At 38.4% G+C, this 23,570-nt stretch overlaps 1 long non-coding RNA gene across 1 annotated transcript; it reads left to right on the forward strand.

Annotated features, from left to right (window-relative positions):
- The first annotated feature begins 21,435 nt into the window (after positions 1-21,435).
- LOC123883674 lies at positions 21,436-23,134 on the forward strand. Its single transcript, XR_006800369.1, has 3 exons — positions 21,436-21,733; positions 21,944-22,013; positions 22,755-23,134. It is a non-coding gene; the product is annotated as an uncharacterized LOC123883674 (long non-coding RNA).
- Positions 23,135-23,570: the final 436 nt, after the last annotated feature.

Below are 23,570 nucleotides of genomic sequence, written 5' to 3' on the forward strand. Positions count from 1 at the left end.
ACACTTGGTTCAATCCCAACAACCCTAGGAGTTTTATAAGTCAGAAGATCTCTGCCTTTACAAATGAAAGTATGAAGCTATTTATAGACTGCTTAGTCTTCTTCTCCAAGCTAAGATTCCTAGAAATCCGGTCCTCAAGGTCTTCTTCGGTGATGCAGCGTGAAAGTAGGGATGACAAACTTGGTCTTCAAGCTATGGCGGTTATGAGAAGTTGATTTCTTCCTTCTCAAGTCAATCAGTTAACACTGGGAAGAAGAAGATATTTATACGATACGAGATTACCCTTCTGGGCGTTGCCACGCCTTGGCCACTTGTCGCCTAATGGATATTTAGGGATTTGCTTGATTTGGGCCTATCCTATGTTTTTATATTAATTGGGCTTACTGGATATGTCCTTAAGCCCATTGCCTAGTCCACAGCCCCCCAAGCATGAAGTCCAAAGGAGTAAAGTGCTTGAATATGATTCGAATTTTCCCTCTCAGAGTCGTGGCGCGAAATAATTTTTTGTCACGTCTTCTCCCACTTTCTGGCGCACGTTCCTATGTTCATACGCAATATCTATCAACCGTTTCCCCACTTACTGCTACCATGATGAGATTTTTTACCTATAAATGAAGCGTCCGGTGACATGATCAATTCATCCTCTCTCGCTTGCTCAATTTTAAGACCTCTGTTCAAAAGCATGTCTCCCAAAAATCCTCCCTTTGAATGTGGTCAATCTCCCGCTTCTCCCGTCATCAAGCGGCTCCGGCGTATGCTGACCATAAGTACGGAGGAGATAATGGATGATTTTGGTGAATTTTCGGAATTCGTCAAAGAGCTTAATGACTATTGCTGGAGATTAACCAAGGAGGAGAAACGCTTTCTTGATAGTGTATTGCGTCTGGAGAAGGAGTTAAAGGATAGAGCCTCTTTTGTGATTGCTGTGGAGAACGTCAAGGAGTTCCATTCCGAAGTTACTGAAGCTGTTGATAGCTAGATAGAGATCACGAAGGAAACCATGGGCGTGCAGGAGGAGATCCTGGGTATATGCTTTAATAAGGAACAAAGAGTGGACGACCGTTTGGCGATGCTGAACAAAGAAATGAAGCCGCTTTTGAAGAGAAAGAGGGCTCTTTAAGGCGAAATTAGGGATGATGTTACTAAGCTGATTTCCAGGCGTCACTCTCTGATGGACCTTTTGGATAAACAGGGCGAGCTGCGAGAAGATTTGAAGCCTATTGAAGAAAATATGGTGAAGGCGAAGAGGGTGAAACGGGCATTGGAGGAAATGCACCGTATCGCCGTCGCCGATGCTGGTGAATTGGGGGGCTCTACCATGCCATGAAGTCTTTGCTTGTTCGCCTTTCCATTTATGCCTTTCTTTTTATGTTTGTAGTTTGCTTCTGTATTTCAGGACTTTTGTAGTTTTTTCTTTGTATTTTTGCTTCCATTGTATTTCCCTTCCGGTAATTTGAATTTCAAACATTTCCTTCCCATTATGTGTTGTTCTTTTATTTCTGCCAGTATCGCTTCCTTTTTGCAGTTTCCAATAACTTAAATGGGTCAAATCTCGACTCCTTGGAAATATAAAGATGACGCTTTTCGAGACAGTCAAACCAAAGTGGTTATGAGCGTCTAAGCATTAATTATGACCGTTAATAAAGATGCTAGGGTTAAATGCAATTGGCTATAAATATTAACTGCTGAACTCACATTTTCATCAACTTGTTCTGAGTCCTCACGATGGAAAGGAAAAATGCCAAAACAACCATTGCTGAGAAGTCTCAATCTAAACGAAGGAAGAAAAAGGTGGAGGTAACCACTTCAAACTCCACTCGTTCCCGAAGAGCTAAAGAAGTCAAAAAGGTGGAGGTTATCATTCTTTCTTCTGATACCTCTGATTCTGATAGCGCTGACAGGGATTATGTTTCATTTCTGGAGACGTATGTTCCTCCCGAGCTTTCTTCTCGTGCTTCTTCGTCGGGTGAAGAAGATGGATCCCGGATTACCGTGGAATCCAAGATGACGCTTCCTGAGCCTGTGCAGAAGGATTCAGAATCTGAGTGATAGGATTTTAGGACTAGTTTTTCTTTGTAACTTTGCTTTCTATCGTTGTACCTTTATTTTTCTCAATTAATAAAGATTTCTTTTTCAGTCTAAGGTTGAATTTGTTGCTCCTGTGTTTTGCTTTCTCCTTAATCTTGAATCTCTTCCTTTCGGGCGTTTTCCCTTTTAACTTCTATTACGCCTTAAAAAAAGGGGAAGGTTCGTATTTTTGGCGTGATCATTCTTGAGGCGCGGTGTGCTTCGAGGCCGACTTCGCCCCTAGGCGTTGTTGTCAACTATCTGACGATAAATCTTCTAAAACTTACTCTCGAGATACGCGCTTTTGACACGTATACGATCCGACGATGCGTATGATATTACCCGTTCCAACTTTAAAACTTCGATTCAGACGAAAGGGTTTAAAACTTTATAAGTAGGACTTCCATTCATTCCTTTTACTTTACTTCTTCTAACGGATTTTCATCTTCAGTCGCGCTCTCTTCTCCACATTTTCGACGATTCTTCTCAACGATTTTTGTTTAGGACGACTCCAATCCCTCGCTCGAAGTTTTCATCAGTTTCTTAAGGTATTTCATTTCATACCTTTCCTCTTTTCGCTAATTAGGTTTGTCCTGAGTAGGAACCCTAATAATTTTTCTGATTAGATTTAGAAAAAAATGGTTATTTTGAGGGAGTTAGATGATAATGAGGGGAGAGTTCCTGTTTCTTCTCCTGGTTATCTCGAGTGGGCGCAACAAGTTCGCGCCCACTATACTAGGGCTAACGGCGTTCTTAATAGCCGAGGATTTTACTCGGAATTGTGGGGTTTTGATGTTGGGAGTAGTAGTAGTAGTGATAATGATAGCAGTAGTGATAGCGGTAATGACAGTGATTGCGTCATAATCTCCCCTTCCTCTTTCACAGGAAAGCGGAAGAACCCTTGTCGAGATCTGGTTGTTGCTGGTTATACTCCTGTCACCATGGAAGTCTCTTCGAAGTATACCAATACGGAAATGGTGAGAAGCTTTAGGAAAGCCGTCAAGCTTTCTGACCCCTCTCATGAAGATTCTATTATAACCGAGCCTGTCAGAGAGGACGAGTTCGTATTTGCTAAAAGTGACACCCTGCCAGATTATTTCTACCTTTATACCAACGTGATCCAACCCCTCAACATCTGGCTGCCTTTTACTTCCTTTGAGGCGGAGATGTTGAAAGTTCTTAATGTCGCCCCCACCCAACTCCATCCTAACAGTTGGGCCTTCATCAAAGCCTTTGAGGTAATGTGTTTAGGTTTTGACCTAAAACCCTCAATTGGCGTTTTCTTCTCCTTCTACCAAATAAAAAACTTAAAACCTCAATCTCTGGTTTCCCTTAGCAGTCAACCTAACCGTCGTCTCCTCAGTTTGTACGCCTCTAACTTCAAAAACTTTAAGGATTCCTTCCTACGGGTTCGCTGTGGCGAGCAACTCCCGGACTTGATGTATGACGAGGTTGACGATCCTCTGTTTCCCTTCTACTGGACCGATAACCCTAGACTTATCAAGGGAACCATCTTTGAGGCCTTGAGTGACTTTGAGAAAGACACGGTCAATTTTCTTGATTCCTATGCCCTCATGGATTCTGCTGAGATTCTTAGGTATGAGGGTAATAGTGGAGCCTTGGAGGAGTATTTACGTAAGTAATAAATTTGTATTTCCTCCTTTTGTTTAATATTGGTCTCGCCTTATTGCTAATTCATTTTTTCTTGCTTTTCTTGTTTTTGTAGAGAGAATGAGGACTATTTCCAATGAGGAGAGGCTAGCATTTTTGGCTAAAGCTCGCCAGCAGAAAGCCAAACCCGATGTTGCTGTTGACGACCCCTTGAAACAGCTGCAAGTGGAGGAAGCTGTTTCGAAAGAGGGGCGAAGTAAGAAAAAGCATGATGGCCAGATCAGTATCGCCATCCCACGGAAAGAAGACACTGCTGCTGGCGTAGTGGAGACTGAGGCTGTCGCCCCGCCTCCTGCCAAAAAGCAAAAAATCAAGGGTACTTCTCAGACTGCCGGTGGTGTCGCCAAAGATAAGGGCGTGGCTTCTAAACTTGACTAAAACACAATTCAACCCCCCCTTCTTGTGTTTTCACACCTTCAATTGGTATCTAGAGCTCTGGTCTGTTACTTTCACTTAACAGTGAGACAGTAAAGATCTTGTGAGAACACTATGTCTGGAGGAGACGATAGTAGCACTAGAACAACCGGTGAAGCCGGTGATGCCAGTGGTGCTGGTGGTGGTCCTAGAAATGCTTTTGGTTTTGACTACTTAAGTAATGAATCAGATGAACATAGTGGCAATAGGAAAGCCCCTATATTCAATGGTGATGCATCATTATTTGAGTGGTGGAAGGAAAGACTGTATAGCAATATTACTGCTATTGATCATGAGTTGTGGGATTTGGTTGGGCTGGGAGTAACTTTTGAAAACTTAAATGAACATGAAAGATTGTCCATTGAGCATAGAAAGTTACTCACACCAGCTAACTTAAAAACCTACACTAAGCATCATAGAGTAAAGGACATTGTTGTTGGTGCTATTAGACATGAAGATTATGTCAGAATAGAAGACAAGTCTACTGCTAAATCTATCTTTGACTCTATGTGTGCTACCTATGATGGTAATGAAAAGGTTCAAGAGGCTAAGGCTAGTCTCTTGATAAGGCAATATGAACTATTCACTATGCAACAAGATGAAAACATTGAAACTATGTTTACAAGGTTTCAAATCCTTGTATCTGGTCTTAAAGCTCTTAAGAGAAGTTATTCCACCTATGACCATGTTCAGAAGATTCTGAGAAGTCTTCCTATTGCTTGGAGACCTAAGGTCACTGCAATAGAAGAAGCTCAAAATCTCAAGACTCTGAGTCTTGAGGCTCTGATAAGCAATCTCAGAAGCCATGAGATGGTTCTGAATGCTGATTCAGAAGCTAAGAAGAAGTCCAAGTCTGTGGCTTTACAGTCAACTAGGACTACTTCCAAAGCTCTTAAGACTCAACTTCTTGACTTTGAGGAGGAATCTTCTGCAGATGGTCAAGAGGAGGAAATGGGTGAAGATGAGTTTGCTTTATTCACCAAGTTTCAGTAATGGAACAGATTTAACAAAAGAAATTTCAGAGGTAACAGCTCCAGAAACTTTGTCAGCAAAAAGGATGATCAGAAGAACTGCTTCAACTGTAAGAAGCCAGGACACTTTATTGCTGACTGTCCAGAAATGTCTGCCAAAGACAAAAACAAAAGATACAGCTCAAAGAAGCAACAATTTAAGAGCAAATTGAAAAAGAGTCTGATGGCTACTTTTGAAGAGCTATCATCTGAGGAAGAAGTTGAGGAAGAGGAAGAGGCAAATCTAGCCCTGATGGCTTCAACTGACTCAGATGCAGACTCAGAGGATGAATCAGAATCAGATTCAGAAGTAACAGATGAGGTATTTTCTGACTGTTCTAAATCTCAACTTATAACTGCACTTAACAAGGTCATTGAGAAACATCTCAGAGTGTTAAGTAAACAAAAAGTTTTACAAGAAAAGCTTAACACTCTGACTGAACAAGCAGAACATTTTCAAGGTCTATATCAAGAAACTCTGAATAGAGTAAATGACTTTGAAAAGGGTTGTGCTGTTTGTCACAAACCTATTGATGAGCAGGAAATAGCTCTTCAACAATTTGTGCATCTCAACCTTGGGAAGAGCAAAGCTGCTAATAGAATTTATAATGTTTTGAGACATAGAGGAGAAGGACTTGGCTATGAATATGGTAGACATACTCAAAGCTGAAGACCTTTGCCAAAAAGGTTGGAAAATCTTGGTTTATTATGTTGTTCCACCAAGTGAAGAGGGAAAGAATCTTGGTATTGTTGAAAATGACAATGATGATCTGAGTGATTTAGAAGCTGACAGCTCAGAGGAACCAAGTTCCTCAGGATCTGGAAAGAAAAGTTCAGAAGATAGAAGTTGTTCAGAACCTGAGAACATTAGTTCAGAAGTTCTGAAAGCTTCAAAATCTGAGACTTTAAATTCTGGATCCAAAGGAACTTCAGTACCTGAAGCTAGTCAATCTAAAAGATCAGAAGTTTTTAAAAGAAAAAATTCAAACTCCAAATCTCAGATGAAGTACAGGACTCAGATTATTTATGATTCTAGAGTCAGTAGATATAATCAATCAGAACATGGGATTGATGATAAATACAAACCCTGGAATCATAAACAATCCAAATCTCGGAACAATAACAGATTTCAAACAAAGAAAAGGTTTCAAAAAGGTTATTATTCCAAACCAAGATCTTTCTCTAACACTAAACAACATAGTAAGCATCTGTGGACTAACAAGCGTGGACCCAGAAGATGGGTACCAAAAGCTGAAATAATGTATCATTCAGATTTACCAACTAGGAAAGGATATGTCCTACCTAGAGTATGAAAACAAGTCCTATGCAAAGGAAGAAGGGCTTATGTCCTAGACAAATGGCTGACAAATTCTCAAGTTAACAATCAGAACTTGAGAAATGAAGAGGAAGAATACTGGGATGACTTTATCATTAACTGTGATGAAGAGTTCTACCGCAATGATTAAAGTTGTTTCTCATACAGCCTGCCACTCAAAGAAGTATCATGAATCATTCATGGTATCTGGATAGTGGATGTTCAAGGCATATGACTGGTGACAAACAACTATTCTCTAAGCTGACTATGAAAGAAGGAGGATCTGTTGGCTTTGGAGGTAATCAAAAAGGAAAGATAATAGGTACAAGTACAGTAGGTAATTCTTCCCTATCTATTAATGATGTTTGGTTAGTAGATGGACTCAAACATAACTTATTGAGCATAAGTCAATTTTGCGACAATGGTTATGTAGTTGTCTTTAATAAGGAATCATGTACTGTGTCTAAACAATATGATAACTCCATTATATTCAAAGGTCTGAGAAAGAACAATGTTTATAAAATTAATCTTTCTGATTTGAATGAACAAAAAGTGATGTGTCTTCTGACCTTGAGTGAAGAAAAATGGATCTGGCATAAGAGGTTAGGCCATGCTAACTGGAGGTTAATCTCTAAGCTTAGCAAGCTTGACCTTGTCAGAGGTTTACCAAAAATCAAATATCACTCAAACACACTTTGTGGTTCTTGTCAAAAAGGAAAAATTACAAAATCATCTTTTAAACCTAAGAACATTGTTTCTACCTCAAGACCATTGGAACTTCTTCACATTGATCTGTTTGGGCCAGTTAACACTGCCTCTATCAATGGAAAGAAGTATGGATTAGTGATTGTTGATGACTACAGTAGATGGACTTGGGTAAAATTCCTAAGAACAAAAGATGAAGCTTATGATGAGTTTAGCATCTTCTGCAAACAAATTCAAAATGAAAAAGGCTACACTATTTTAAAAGTTAGAAGTGATCATGGTGGAGAATTTGAAAATGAACCTTTTGAAAACTTTTGTGAAAAATATGGCATCCTGCATGAATTCTCTTCTCCTAGAACTCCTCAACAAAATGGGGTTGTAGAAAGGAAGAATAGAACTCTGCAAGAAATGGCCAGAACCATGATGCATGAAACTAATGTAGCAAAATTTTTATGGGCAGAAGCTGTAAACACAGCATGTTATGCTCAAAATAGAATCTATATCAGATCTAAATTGAACAAAACTGCTTATGAACTGTTCAAAGGAAGAAAGCCTGACATTTCTTATTTTCATCAGTTTGGATGTACTTGTTACATCTTAAACAACAAAGTCCATCTAAAGAAATTTGATGCTAGAGGTTATAAGGGTATCTTTATAGGATATTCTGAACGCTCAAAAGCATATAGACTGTATATTTCTGAAACACACACTGTGGAAGAAACTATGCATGTCAAATTTGATGATAAAGAGCCTGACCAAGTGTCAGAGCTTGTGGAAGGTTTGTCTAGATTTCAGGTATCAGAGGATCAGTATTCAGATATTCCAAACTACTCAGAACATCCATTCTCTGAAGAACCTCTGAACATAACAGTTCCTACAGACTCTGAACAACAAAGAACTGAAGCAACTGCTGAACCTGCTGTTGATGAGTCTGAAGATGATGAGCCCCCAAGAAACACTTTCAAATACAAATCATCACATCCAGAGGAACTGATCTTAGGCAACAAGGATAGTCCAATGAAGACAAGATCTCAACTGAGAAATGAGGAATCTTTAGTTGGTCTTATCTCAATGATGGAACCTTCAAAGATTGATGAAGCTCTGAAAGATGATGCTTGGATTGTAGCAATGCAAGAAGAGCTGAATCAATTTCAAAGGAATGATGTATGGACACTAGTGCCCAAACCTTCACATAAGAACATTAATGGAACAAAATGGGTATTCAGAAACAAGCTGAATGAACAAGGTGAAGTGGTAAGAAACAAGGCTAGATTAGTTGCACAAGGTTATAGTCAGCAAGAAGGGATTGACTATACATAAACCTTTGCACCAGTTGCTAGACTTGAAGCTATCAGGTTACTTCTATCTTATGCTGTTAATCATGGAATAACCTTGTATCAGATGGATGTTAAAAGTGCCTTCTTAAATGGTTTTATTTCTGAAGAAGTATATGTCAAACAACCTCCTGGTTTTGAAGATGTCTCAAACCCAGAACATGTTTTCAAATTGAAGAAATCACTGTATGGTCTGAAACAAGCTCCAAGAGCTTGGTATGATAGACTCAGTAATTTCCTTCTTGAAAAGGGTTTTGAGAAAGGGAAGGTTGACTGCACACTCTTTAGAAAAACAACCAAAGAAGACATTTTAATCATTCAAATTTATGTTGATGATATTATCTTTGGTTCAACTAATGCTTCCTTGTGCAAGAATTTTTCTAAGATAATGCAGGATGAATTTGAAATGAGCATGATGGGAGAATTGAAGTTCTTTCTGGGAATTCAAATCAATCAGAAGAAGGAAGGAACTTATGTTCATCAATCAAAATATACCAAGGAGCTTCTGAAGAAGTTCAACCTAGATGACTGCAAGATAATGAACACTCCCATGCATTCAACTACTAACATGAGCAAGTCAGAAGATGAAGGAAAAGTAGATCAAAAGGTCTACAGAGGTATGATTGGTTCCTTACTCTATCTGACAGCCTCTAGGCCAGATATTTTATTCAGTGTTTGCTTATGTGCAAGATTCCAGTCAGATCCTAGAGAATCTCATCTTACTGCTGTAAAGAGAATCTTTAGGTATCTGAAAGGAACAACTAATCTTGGACTTCTCTATAAGAAATCCAATGATTATGTGCTAAATGGATTCTGTGATGCTGACTATGCTGGAGATAAAATTGAAAGAAAATCCACAAGTGGCAATTGTCAATTTGTTGGTGAAAACCTTATCTCCTGGGCTAGTAAGAGACAAACTACTATAGCTTTGTCTACAGCAGAAGCAGAATACATTTCAGCAGCTAAGTGTTGCACACTATGTTGCACGGGTACTCCGTTTTAGACAGAGTACCGATACCGGGTACGTACCGGGTACCGGTACGCGTATGGTACTCCCATGGTACGTACCCTCAAAGTACCGAGTTTTTTTGTTTGTTTTTTCATGTGGGTACACGCGTGGTACTTCCGGGGTACGCGCGTGGTACTCTCAGGGTACACACGTGGTACATATTTCATCAAAAACTATTTTTTTTTTTTTTTTGCAACACTTTCCAATCTCATTCTTCTTTTATTTGTTTATTTTTTTAATAAAGATTCATTTTAGTTTAAAATTAGAATCAATTCAGTCTCCTTCCCTTTTTATTTATTTTTAAAAGTAGATCCGCATAGTCTTACTACTACTCCTAATTTCCTAAACGTGTAAACCACAATACTTTTAAAGTTTGCTATTTTTTATGTTTAATTATTTTTTTAAGAATATAATTTTATTATTTTAAGTATATAACTATATTAAAAAAAATTATACAAGCGTACCCGTACCTTAATTTTTCTAAAAATACCGTACCACGTACCGGTACCGGTACCGGTACCGTACCCGCACCTGTGCAACATAGGTTGCACACAACTACTCTGGCTAAAATATCAGTTAGAAGATTATCAGGTAAGCAGTCACAATATTCCTTTATATTGTGATAATACTGCAGCCATTCATTTATCTAAAAATCCTATCCTACACTCTAGAGCCAAACATATTGAAATCAAACACCATTTTATCAGAGATTATGTTCAGAGAGGCATTATAGATATTAAGTTTGTTGATACTGAAAATCAATGGGCTGACATATTTACTAAAGCCTTACCTGTTGAAAGATTTGATTTTATAAAGAAACATCTGAACATGTTTTCAATCTCTGAATGAAAATTTTTTTTTGGCTATTAAAGTGTAAGAGGTTATGTATATCAGAACTTATGATTCAGAACATCTGAAACACAAGCTCTGAAGTACTTAACTCTGATAGAGAATTTTAAATATCTCAGAGGCTCTGAACTATTTAAGTGGGAAACGTTTAGTATTCGCTACTGAACAGTTGTCCATTAAAATAGCAGTTACCGAGTAAATTTCTGCACGTGGTCTACGTGTGTCAGGTAGTGGGTGGTTAATGATGACTTTTAGTATTCAACTTTTTTGTCAATTAACGTAACTTCCCAAATTTGCTATTTTCGTGTTAACTGTACGCTTTTAAATAAAACTTACACAATACACTTGCACACTTCTCACTCTCACAACCTACACTTTCTTTTCTCTCTAAACCTTCAACAAAATTTTCTTTCTCTCTCATTAGTTCCTACCCTTACCTAAACTTCATCATGGCTGGTTCTTCGTCTTCTTCAACAACAAAGATTCCTCCGTTCATGTTTAGAAATCTTCAAATCGTTGGGAACGAAATGGAGTTTCCAGAATCTGAGCTCATCTTTCTCTCTGAGAAGATGATAGATTTCGATAGCTTGAAGGCAAATGGGTTCGATGTGAAACAGTACTTCTCCACTCAAGGTTGGGATAAGTACTTCAACATGCTTAATGGTCCTATTTACCCAGATCTCTTGAAGAAATTCTGGATGAAGGCTAAGGTTTTTTATAAGGTTGAAGCTAAGCAGGAAGAACTTGCTGCTATTGAGCGGGATCCTAGTTTGAAAGGTAAATCTAGGAAAGAAATGGGTTTACTGGAATTTACTGGAAAACAGATTAGGTCAAATATCTGTGGTATGAATCTGGCTTTCTCTCCTATTCACTTCAACGCTTTGCTTGGCTTGGATAACTCTGGGATAGAGTTAGATGTTTTTGAGAAGGACACAAGGTACATAAATGATCTTCTGGCTCTGATATGTACAGATCTGAAACTGAAGGGTAAAGTCAAGGGTTTGACTGATGTCTGCAGAGTGCTATTCAAGATCATACTAGCTGCTATCAGTCCAAGAGTTGGTGGTACTGATACAATCTCCTGGACTCATCGTCATCTGATCTACTTCCTTCTGAAAGGAACGAAAGTAAATCTGGGAGAATACTTCTTTGAGAGGATCTGTGAAGCAATCTTCTCAAGCAAATCTCAGAGGAAAACAGCCATAGCTTATCCAAGATTACTCTCAGACCTTCTTTATCAAGGTCATGTTGTTCAGAATCTGAAGAAGTTCCATCCAGAACTTGTGGAAAAGAAGTTCACTCCTGAGATTCTGAATGCAAGTTTTCTAACCAAGATGCGTATCATCTCATCAAAGTTGGTTCAACCTCCACAAGAATTTACAGCTAGTCTTGAAGATCGACTGTATGTAGATGGTTATCCAGTAATCTCTGAAATGGATGCTGAGCACATCATCCAAGATTATCTGGAAGTTCTGAGAAAAGAAGGGTATACTATTGATAGGAGTATGGTCCCTCCAGCTCCTGTAAACATGTATAATCCTAAGAGGAAACCTAAGAGGAAAGCTGAACAAGGAAAACCAGATCTTCTGGCTCAGAAGAAGGTTAAGGTAGAAGAAGCTATTGCTGAGCAAAGAACGAAAAGGAAACATGAAGCTATGTCTGGAAAAGCTGCTGTAACATCATCAAAGAAGCCTATTGTTGTTGATGATGAAGAAGAAAGTGAAGATAGTGACTCTTCTGAATCTCAGTCTGATTCAGAAACTGAGTCTGATGAAGAAACTCTGAGTACTAGGATGCATCAGAAACATGTCCCTGATTCCAAAGGTAAATCTCCTCAGTACATCTTTAATGAAGCTGAAATTGGAATAGGGTTTACCAAACCTCTTAGAACTATTCTTCCCAACATTTCAACTTCTGATAACCCCCTCTCTAAGCTAGAAAAACATCTTAGCCCTGACCCCCTCAATAATCAGCCTCTTACTCATGAAACCCACAAATCTTCATCACCTCCTAAACCAAAATCACCTCTACCTCAACCTCAACCACAAAAAGAATCACCTGACATTCCATCATCTGAACCACAACCAGATAATCCTACCTCTGAACAAGCCTCTCCCACAAAACAACCTTCACCTCACAAATCTCCTGAACCAACCCCTGAACACAAATCTCCTGAACCTTCATATGAACACATTTATCCTGAATCAACATCTGACATCTCATCTTCTGAATCAACTCCTGAACCCAATCCTAATCCAAGTGCTGAGCATGCTTCTCCTGCACACATTCATACTTGTGCCCCTGAACCTTCAGAAGCAGAAGTTGTCATCATTAATAACCCTGCTAATGAATCAACAAAACACTCTACCATTCCCAATATCTCACCCTCATCCTCTGACCCTTTTGGTAACCTCTCCAATCAGCTTTATGATGATTTACTTAGGTTATCACACATTCAGGACAGGTTTTTGGTGTGTCCCTCTGATGTGGATATGGAGGTGTCACTAATCAAAGCTAGAATCTGCAATGCTCTGGATGCTATGGGTGATGAAATCAAGACTGTGATTGGACAACGGGATTTGGATATGGTACATCTGCTGAAGGACAGCTTAGCAAGAGCTAGTTTGAAACGACTGACTGGGTTTAACCATGAAGAGCATGAGCGTGCTAAGCTGGCTGCTATTGCTGCTACTGCAAGGCATATGTCTGCTTTTAAGGAATGTTGGGTGGATTCCAAGCTTTTCAAGAGCCTTGAGGATCAAAGGATTGAGAATGAACGTCTAGCTGAAGCTGCTGCAAGAATTGCTGAAGAAATCCCTGAGCTGAACCAAGAGGATGCTCCAGATGCTGATATTCTGATGATTGATTATCCAGAGGAAGGTGAACCCTCCTCTGATAAAGGCAAGGCACCTTTGGTTGAAGAACAGGCACCTTTGGTTGTAGATCAGCTGCAGATTCTTCAAGAAGCTCTGAGGGAACAACAAGAAGGTTTGGAAAGGCAAAGGACAGCTCACCTCAATTTGGAATCTAAAGTGGATGGTCTAGTTTCCAACGTGGGGTCTCTGAATGACAAATTTGACCAGCTCTTAGCCTTTCTCAAAAAACCCTAGGATTCTTTGCACTTTATGTTTTTCATGTTATTTATCTTCTGAACAATCTTATCTTAAATTTTCACTTATTTATTGGTTTGATATTTTTTGGTTGTTGTGTGATGTTTACTTTTATTTTCTTTGATAAACAAGAACATAAGAACACAAGATGAATTTAAAAGAAATTTTTTATTAATGATCTAACAATGTTGAGTACATTGGTAAAAAGAAAAAGACGACCTAATCCTAGTCAGATGGATAATACTCAGAAGAAATCTCAGATTTCTCCTCAGCATCCTCTGATGAAATTACTATAGGATCTGGGTTCTGCTCTTCTTCGTCGTGTTCTTCTTCTGGAACTTAGCCAGCCAAGAACTCAACATAGTCAGCATCATCTTCATTTTCTTCAGCTTCAGAATCTGATGAAATGATTATAATCTCAGCATCTTGTGGTTTCTTGTCGTCTTCTTTATCTTTCTCATCTTTTTCGCGTTTTTCTTCTTCTTTCTTTCTCCGAAACTCTGCAATACGTGAACTAAATCTTCTCATTCTTCTTGATTCTTCTTGGTCTACTTGTCTATTATTTTTGTGAAGGATGTGTGTTAACTCGTTCACCTTTTATAAAACCTTTTAGCGCGTTGTTTTTTTTTTTTTTTTTTTTTTTTTGAAATAAATTCACCTTTGTAACAACCACTCTTCTTCTTTGACTGTCTTGGTTATCTAATTTTTTTTTTTTACTTTTTGATAATGACAAAAGGGGGAGTAGTTACGCATTAATTGATAAGTGATAAGTTTCAAAGCTGAAACCACGCTCTCGCTTTTATCCGTTAAGTTAAAAGTTGTTTCTTTTAAATTGTTTTACGTATTTCAATGTGGAGACTAAGTAAGTTGAAACTGAGATAAATTTCATAAGTAAGGATAAGTTAAGAGTGCAATTTTAACTTAGCCTTATGAGACTTAGGGGGAGAGCTTGCAAACCTCTCACTCTGAAGAAAGATATGAAATTTGTTTTATTCCAAATTATCTTAATCTTATACTAAATTAAAATATCATGGATAAAACTTAAAGCTTAGGCTTTATGGAGTATCAATCTTAGGGGGAGCTTGCAAACCTCATAAACCTAAGAGAAACATGATAAGTTAATTTAACAACAATTGTCAATTAATACTTATGTTTGTCATCATCAAAAAGGGGGAGATTGTTGGAACAAAATTGATTTAAAAATGTTTGCCCCTAAATCTATTAAGGTTTTGATGATAACAAAGTATTAATAAACAATTGGAAGGACTAAAAATTTAATTTAAGTGTGCAGGACATAGATTCAATTAAGCTCTGATTAAAGATCAGAAGATAAGGACTTCAGAAGTTTGTAAGCGTTCAGAAGATCGTGAGACTCAGAAGTTGTAATCTTCAGACGATGAAGTCTTCAGAACTTCTTAAGGTCTAAGCCTCATCAAACTCTGATGATCTTCTTGAAGTTTGTAAAGATTCTCTTGTGCAAGTCAACTCTTCTACCAATGAAGAAAAGGACCTTTCAAGCCTGATCAGAACAGCTAATCTCCTTTTGTCTGTCCTCTTTTGAGAACGTGGGTCATCAGTGATGTTAGCTGAATAAGGAAAGTCTTCTCTGCAGTAGTCAAAGTACCTGAAACTCTTACTTAGTTTTGGATACAACCAAACTGCATCAAGACAGGCTGCTTGAAGACAAAAGATTATCTACTTCAACGGTCTTCTTTGCATCGACTCTTTTCTAGTCATATATATACTAAAGGAATCAGTTGTAATTACTATCAAGGATTATTAACACACACGAACAAACTCTGAATTCCTCATACAAAGCTCTGAACCTCTGAACTGTGTTGTTGCACTTTTAGTTCAAATATTTAGTATTTGTTCTTCTAGGTTCTGACTAAGAGCTGTTGTATACATTCTATTATTCATTACATTTGTACTTGAGAAGTCTCTTGCCTGTGTGCTTGAGCATTGTGGAGAAGTCTTAAGCTTGTGTGCTTGAGCATTGTTGAGAAGTCTCTTGCTTGTGTGCTTGAGCAGTTGTAATCTTGTGTGATTATAGTGAAATCCCTTGGAAGTGCAAGGGAACTGGACTACTCTCGTTTTGTGAGAGGAACCAGTATAAATTGCTTGTGTGATCTCTCTCTCTCTCTCTTAACTTGTTTTATTGTGTTATTTATCCGCTGCTGTTGAAGTTAAGTTAAGAACTTGAAAAAGTTTTAAACTTGACTAAAACACAATTCAACCCCCCGTTCTTGTGTTTTCACACCTTCAATTGGTATCAGAGCTCTGGTCTGTTACTTTCACTTAACAGTGAGACAGTAAAGATCTTGTGAGAACACTATGTCTGGAGGAGACGATAGTAGCACTAGAACAACCGGTGAAGCCGGTGATGCCAGTGGTGCTGGTGGTGGTCCTAGAAATGCTTTTGGTTTTGACTACTTAAGTAATGAATCACATGAACATAGTGGCAAACATTTTTAAATCAATTTTGTTCCAACAGCTTCTAGCTCTTCTCAGCTTCCCAGTGATGACGCCGCTACTGCTGCTTCCCTCTCCTGGAGCTCCTTTGATCCTTTGGAATTTATCGAGAGGGGAGTGACAATGGTAGGCGATATGACTCGCTTCACCAATACTTCGACAGAGGATTTGAGGAAGAAAGCTCTGGAGTACGAAGTTAAGGGTACTCTTCTCAACTATCTGCTGACAAATCGCCAGGAGCAGGAAGTTCAGGAAGCGAGGCGAAAGGTGAAGACAGTTGATGATAACCTTGCTGATATTGAGAAGAGATACTCTGAGACCAAGACGAGGCTGGAGGAGGATATTCAAAAGCTGAAGAAAGATCAGGAAGGCGAGGCGGAGAGGCTGAAGAAAGAGTATGAAGAGAAGCTGGCCAAGGTTAAGGAAAGCTATGCCGCCTCCGAGACTAAGCTTAAAGAGAACGCTGCTGCTCAAGATGAAAAAATTTCAAAGCTTTCAAAGGAGCGGGATGAGGCGATATTTTATGCGGGAACCTTGGGCGAGGAGAAGGCCAGGTTGGAGAAGGATGTCTCAGAGCTTCAACTCTATGCCGCCAACCAGTATGATGAAGGCTTCTCTTTTGCTATTGAGCAAGTCAAGTTGCTTTTTCCAGATCTTGATGCCAAGCGCCTAGGCGAAGCGGATGCGATGAATCAGATTGTTGATGCGAAGCTCGTCCCTTATATCGCTCCTCCATGAGTGCTTTTCTCTTTTGCTGTAATGGATTTATCTTGCCCTTCTGTGGCTTTTGTAATTATTTTTGTATGCCCTTTAGTGGCTTGAACATTTTTCCCTTCACGGGGTCTTTATTAATTTCTTGACTTCTTTGATTTCCTGTCTTCATATTGCGTTCACTACAAGAATACCTCAATTTATTGGCGGATTTAAATAATACTTATTGAGGGTTTAAACCCTCTGTAAATTACTGGCGGCCTAAACCCTCTGTAAGTGAGAAAAACCCTCACAAGATTAAAAAAATAATTTTTTTTAAAGAACCTATCACTTAGTGGCGGCCTAAGCCGCCAATAATTTAGTGACGGCCTAAACCGCCAATAAATTAACTATACCGTTCCATTTAGTGACGGCCTAAACCGCCAATAAATTGTCTAGAACTTACCGACGGCTTAAACCGCCATTACTTCTTCTTGACTCCTAGTTTCCTTCTTATCTTTTGTTTTTGTGTTGCGGTTTGAATTTTTCTTTTTGTCCTTTATTTTGTTTCCAGCTTGCAGCTATATGGCCCTCTTTTGTAGTATTTCTTTCTTGAACTTCTTTTGCAATTCTTGTGTATAGATATCTCTTTAATAATTTTTTTGCAGCATTAAAAAAAACAAACACCATGAATATCTCAAAAGCAAAGCCTCTTTCCTCTATTTGTTCTTGTCCCGTTCATATTCCTGTTCCTCTTTCACCAATTTCTCAAAGCAAAGCCTCTTACACCATTCAACAATAACACCATGAATATCTCAAACACAATTTGATAGAATCAAAATCAAACCCATAACCATCTCCTTCAAACAAACCCAAAAACAACTTTGATCAAAATCAAACAACACAGATTTAAATCCAAAAAAGTGAAATTCTTTGTAGAAAAAAGAACCCAGTTTCTGCAACACCATGAATGGATCGATGCTTCTCAATCTGTTCATATTCATCTTCGATCTTCAATTTCTGCAAACCGAGTTTTTGAGTTTGTCATCCTCAAGCCAATTCCTCGTCAAAAAAACAAAATTCCTCAAGCCAATTCTTCATAAAATTGCTTTGGTTGAAGAAGATGAGATTAAAGAATTTGAGACTGAGGGGTGGCGATGGAGATTTGGGGATACTGAGAGGAGGAGATGAACTTTTCTTTGAAGAAATTAAAGTACTGTAAGATGAAATCGTGTTGCCAGCTAGTATTTCACAAGACAAGACGATGAAGACGAACTTTTCTTTAAAATTTTTAAATATAAATAAATCACTTTATAAAATAATAAATAAAATAAATCCAATTCAATTTTTTTTTTTTACATTACTTTTAGTTAGTGGCGGCTTCTGCCCTTAATAAATTTGTCAATGTTGCAACTTTTGGTTTGTGGCGGCCCAGACCGTCAATAAACTCAAAAGTCCTGCTTTTACATAGTGGCGGTTTAGGCCGCCAATAAATATGTGTAGTGGCGGTTTAGGCCGCCAATAAATTTACCAATGAGCAATTTTCTGGTGTTTTTGGCCGCCAGTAAATAGTTACTTTTTGGCGGTTTTGAGCACTTTGTGAGGGTTTTTGGCCCTCAATAAATCATGATTTTCTTGTAGTGGTTGTGAGGTAACGCCTTCTATCATTTTTAATCTTGCGCCTGCGATGTCTTTGATACTTTAAATATAATTATATATGAATAACTTTATACCTGATGCCTTTTTTGGTGGTTGCAATTGTTTTGGCGTTGTGATGAATCGCCTTGCTTTGGTTATGTATAAGCTTTTTCTTGCGGTGTTGATAATCTCGCCTTTCTTCGCTATGTCTTTTTCTGACGCCTCCTACTCGTAAGATTTACAGGTAGCGCCAAAGCATTTCAACTTGTCTTTTTCTGACGCCCCCTACTCGTAAGATTTACAGGTAGCGCCAAAGCATTTCAACTTGTCTTTTTCTGACGCCCCCTACTCGTAAGATTTACAGGTAGCGCCAAAGCATTTCAACTTTACACTTGGTTCAGCGCTCACATCTGAGTTGATCTTTAAATATTCAGAGCTCAAGTTTGAGATAACCATTTTTTTTTTGTTGGTTCAGCGCTCACATCTGAGTTGACCTTTAATAAAGATTCAGAGCTCAAGTTTGAGATAACCATTTTTTTTTGTTCTTGGTTCAGCGCTCACATCTGAGTTGATCTTTAATAAAGATTCAGAGCTCAAGTTTGAGATAACCATTTTTTTTGTTGGTTCAGCGCTCACATCTGAGTTGATCTTTAATAAAGATTCAGAGCTCAAGTTTGAGATAACCATTTTTTTTGTTGGTTCAGCGCTCACATCTGAGTTGATCTTTAATAAAGATTCAGAGCTCAAGTTTGAGATAACCATTTTTTGTTGTTGGTTCAGCGCTCACATCTGAGTTGATCTTTAATAAAGATTCAGAGCTCAAGTTTGAGATAACGATTTTTTTTTGTTGGTTCAGAGCCCGTAACTTAATCAGGTTGACCTTTATTGGCGTAGATATTTTGACTGTGAAAATAGACATGCATAAAATAAAACTGAAATTTTGAAATTCAATGAGCCTCAATAAAAACTCCTGTTTGCACAAGAGAAAAGAGTGTCTCATTGTTTTTATTTATCGATGAAAATGGTTCTTGTACATCATTATTTTAAATAGTGCTGAAAAGAAATAGATTTTACTTATTCTTCCATCAATGGTGTGACGCTCCATGGCTAACTGTAGTAGAATTTCAAGTTTGCTATATTCCAAGTTCTGGGCAGAGTCCTTCCTTCCATTGTTTCTAAGCGGTATGCTCCTCCTTCAAAAGCTTCTTGCACACGAAAAGGGCCTTCCCAGTTTGAAGCGAATTTTCCTCCTTTGTCTTTTCCCATGGGTCTTTTCAACACTAAATCGCCTTCTTGAAACTTTCTTTGTCTGACTCTGGTATTATAACGCCTAGCGGCTCTTTGCTTTATGGCGAATTCTCTGAAATGTGCTCTTTCCCTTTTCTCTTCAATCATGTCTAGATTCTCTTCCAGGACTCTATTGTTTTCTTCTTGCGTTATGGTTTCTCTGCGCCAACTAGGAGGATCTATCTCTACAGGGATCATTGCATCTGAACCATAGACCATTGTGAATGGTGCTTCTCCTGTTGATGATTGGGGGGTAGTGTGATACGACCAAAGAATAGGCGAGATGTGGGCTACCCAGGCCTCGCCTTTGCTAGCTAGCCTCCTTTTCAATGCCCTTAGTATAACCTTATTTGCTGATTCCGCTTGTCCGTTAGCCTGTGGGTGCTCCACCGATATGAAGGTATTTTGGATTCCCTTGCTTCGACAGAACTCTACGACTCTTTCACTGGCGAACTGGGTGCCGTTATCTGATACAATATACTTGGGCAAACCAAACCTGCAAATGATTTTCTTCCAATAAAAGATTTTAACCTGTTCCGCCGAAATACTAGATACTGGCTCTGCTTCTATCCATTTTGTAAAATAATCCACGGCAACGATGATCCATCGCGCTTGTTTGTAACCAACCGGAAATGGACCAACGATATCCACGCCCCACATGAAAAAAGGCCATGGGGATAATACTGACTTCAATGACTCTCCTGGTACGTGATGCAAATTAGCGTGTCGTTGGCATTTATCGCAGTTTCTTACGTACATGGCGGTATCATCATGTATATCCGGCCAGTAAAAACCTGCTCTTAATATCTTTCCTGCTAAAGCTCTTGAACCAATATGGCTGCCGCACGAACCCTCATCTACTTCAGACATAATGTGTTTTGCTTCTTCATTGCTAACACACAGAAGGAGGGGGGATGCGAATCCTCTTTTGTAGAGCTTATCTCCGACCATGGAGTACCATGCCGCCATATTTTTTAATTTGAACGCCTTTTCCTTTTCTTTTGGGAGTTCATCCTTTTGGAGGTACCGGATTATGGGTGACCTCCAGTCTTCCTCCTCTATCACCATCATCAGATCCTCTCCGCTAATGCTGGGAGTTTTGATAGTTTCTTGGATAACGGTTCTATGACTCCCTGGTTTTTTCATGCTCGCCAATTTTGACAATAAATCTGCTCTCATATGTTTTTCTCGCGGGGAACATAAACTAATTCGAACGAGTTAAAGCATTTAGCTAGACTTTGTACCCCCTCCACGTACTTGATTAATTGTGGCTCTTTCGTTTGAAATTTTCCTGATACTTGGTTGGTGACCAGTTGGGAATCACTCATGGCTTTCAAATCCTTCACTTCCATATCTTTCGCTAGCTTCATTCTTGCTATCAAAGCTTCGTATTCGGCTTGGTTGTTGCTAGCTTTAAAGGCGAAGCGTAATGATTGTTCTATCATAACGCCATCTGCTCCTTCCAATACTATTCCATCTCCACTTCCCCGTACGTTGGAGGCTCCGTCAACTGATAGGGTCCAAGGCGAAGCTTTTTCAGTTGTTGGTGGGGTAGACATTTCTAATACAAAGTCGGCCAGCCTTTGAGATTTGATGGCCCCTCTAGGTGAGAAGATGATGTCAAATTCTGACAACTCAACGGACCATGCTACCATCCTTCCCGCTAAGTTTGGCTTTATGAGGACGTTCTTAATAGGGTAATCTGTCCTAACAACTATTTTGTGGCTTTGAAAGTATTGTCTTAACTTCCTAGCTGAAATGGCTGGTATTATATCTTTTATAATAATTATTATTATAATATAATGATAAAATAATAGTGGTAAAAAAAAAAAAAATTAATAATAATAAATAAAGAATAGGTGGGCAGATTTTTTTACGGAACAATATATATATCTCCCTTCATCTTTATCTTATATTTTTTTAACCAAAAAAAGACAATCACAACACACAACATCAACATCTCTCACGTGAACCCATCTTCCTCAAATACTTCCATAGCTCAATTCTCATCATCTATTCCACTTTTCTTTTCATTTTCCTACTACTTTTCTTTTAACTTCATCACATAATCAACATTATTGTCAATTCAAGCTTAGAAAGAATATTGGGTGAAAAGTGAAAGTACCCATTCATGGAGAGTTTGCTCTTTGATGTTCCTTGAGGTAAAAATCTATGATTTATGAAATTTAGAGATGATATTTAGCTGGGCTTAGTAGTGAAAAGTAGTATAGATAGTTTAAATCTTAAATTTTCATGGACCCTTTTAAACCCTAAGTCTAACAAATTGGGGGTTTTGTTCAATTCTTGTATTTATCATTATTGTGGTCTCAAATAAGTTTCTTTAAGTGCTGAAATTCTTGTATGATATTCAGATTCGGTGGAAGTTGCTCCGGTGGCCGTTTCGGAAGGCGTTGCTAGGAACGGAGTTGCCTCTTCATAGTTGTGAGTAGATAATTTACCTCGTGACTAGTTTTCTATGTTATTTTTATGGGAGAAACAACTTTTTAAGAAGAAAAGCTCATTTCAATCAAGAGTAATTTCACAAATGCATATTTATTTTAAAGATTTGGTTTTAGTTTTGCAAAAATAGCAAAAGTTAGTGGCTTTAAGCAAGTTGTTATAATACTATAAATTTATGTTTAGTACGAAAATTATTTTAAAGTTATTTGGAAGCTTTATATGGGATACAAAGCTTGCCGTTCGCTGCAACGAAGAGAGAATGCAGCCTATGAACGAAGTGTTCATAGTATATTACAAGTGTGTATCCGTTCGCCACAACGAAGAGATAATGTGGTATATATTTCCGTTCGCCACAACGAAGAGACAATGTGGTATATATATCCGTTCGCCACAACGAAGAGATAATGTGGTATATATTTCCGTTCGCCACAACGAAGAGACAATGTGGTATATCCGTTCGCCACAACGAAGAGATAATGTGGTATATATGTTTATGTGCGAGAAAGAAAAATATAATTTAATCTTTAAATTGTTTTTTTAAGTTACATTATGAGCTATTAGAAAGGAATTTTCATTTTGTTATAAAAACTGGTTTTGTGCAACGTGAATTATTTCCTTTTTAAAATATTCGTGCGGTTATTGTTTCTCTTTCCTGTTTACTTGGTATCTTATGCTCTCACTGAGTCTATGTGACTCACCCCTATTTCCTTTATTTTTTTTCAGATCCGCGAGTGGCAGGATAGACCGTTCTTGATATTTGTAGATTCCAGCAAGTACCCTCTTTTTGGTAGGCCCCTATCTTTAACGGAGGCCGGTATTTTGTGACTTCAGTATGATGCAGCTATATTTTGAGTAGAACTTGTTTAGAGGTCTTTAGGTGTATGTAGTACTACAAGTTTGTAACGTTGCTATATGTATAGCCACTATCATGGTGGATATGTGAAATTTAGTATAATTAAGAACCTGCTGTTGGAACATGTTTTGATGTAAATAGATAATGCAGGGATAAAAAAATGAATATTTTGGGATTTTAAGAAAAACAAAGGAGACTTTGCCAAAATTTTGGTAGATTCTAGAGATGTGAATATATGTGTATTTTTATATTAGGCTTGCCAGACTTAGTTATTTTTCTGTAGCGACGGTTAGTCTGCGCGCCGGTCATGATCTTGAAAGAGGGTCATGACACTAGCCGTGACAACTACCGCGAGAGATAACCTCTCGATCCTCTGATATCTTATCTCCGCTCCTCTAAGGGTTCTACTTACAAAGTATATAGGCTTCTCTTCGCCCTCTACTTCTTGAACTAAAGCTGAACTTAAGGCTCTATCAGAAACTGCATGATAAAGGTAAAGGGTATTGCTTAGTAATGGGCGCGTCAAGATGGGCGGAGATGCTAAGAATTCCTTTAGTTGTTTGAAGGCTTCTTCGCATTCGGGCGTCCATGAGAACCTTTCGTTTTTCTTAAGAGATGCGAAGAAGTGAAAACCTTTCTCGCCCGCGCATGATAGGAATCTGGACAACGCCGCTATTCTGCCTGTC

This window comes from Trifolium pratense, linkage group LG5 (assembly GCF_020283565.1).
Source record: "Trifolium pratense cultivar HEN17-A07 linkage group LG5, ARS_RC_1.1, whole genome shotgun sequence".
NCBI lineage: Eukaryota > Viridiplantae > Streptophyta > Magnoliopsida > Fabales > Fabaceae > Trifolium > Trifolium pratense.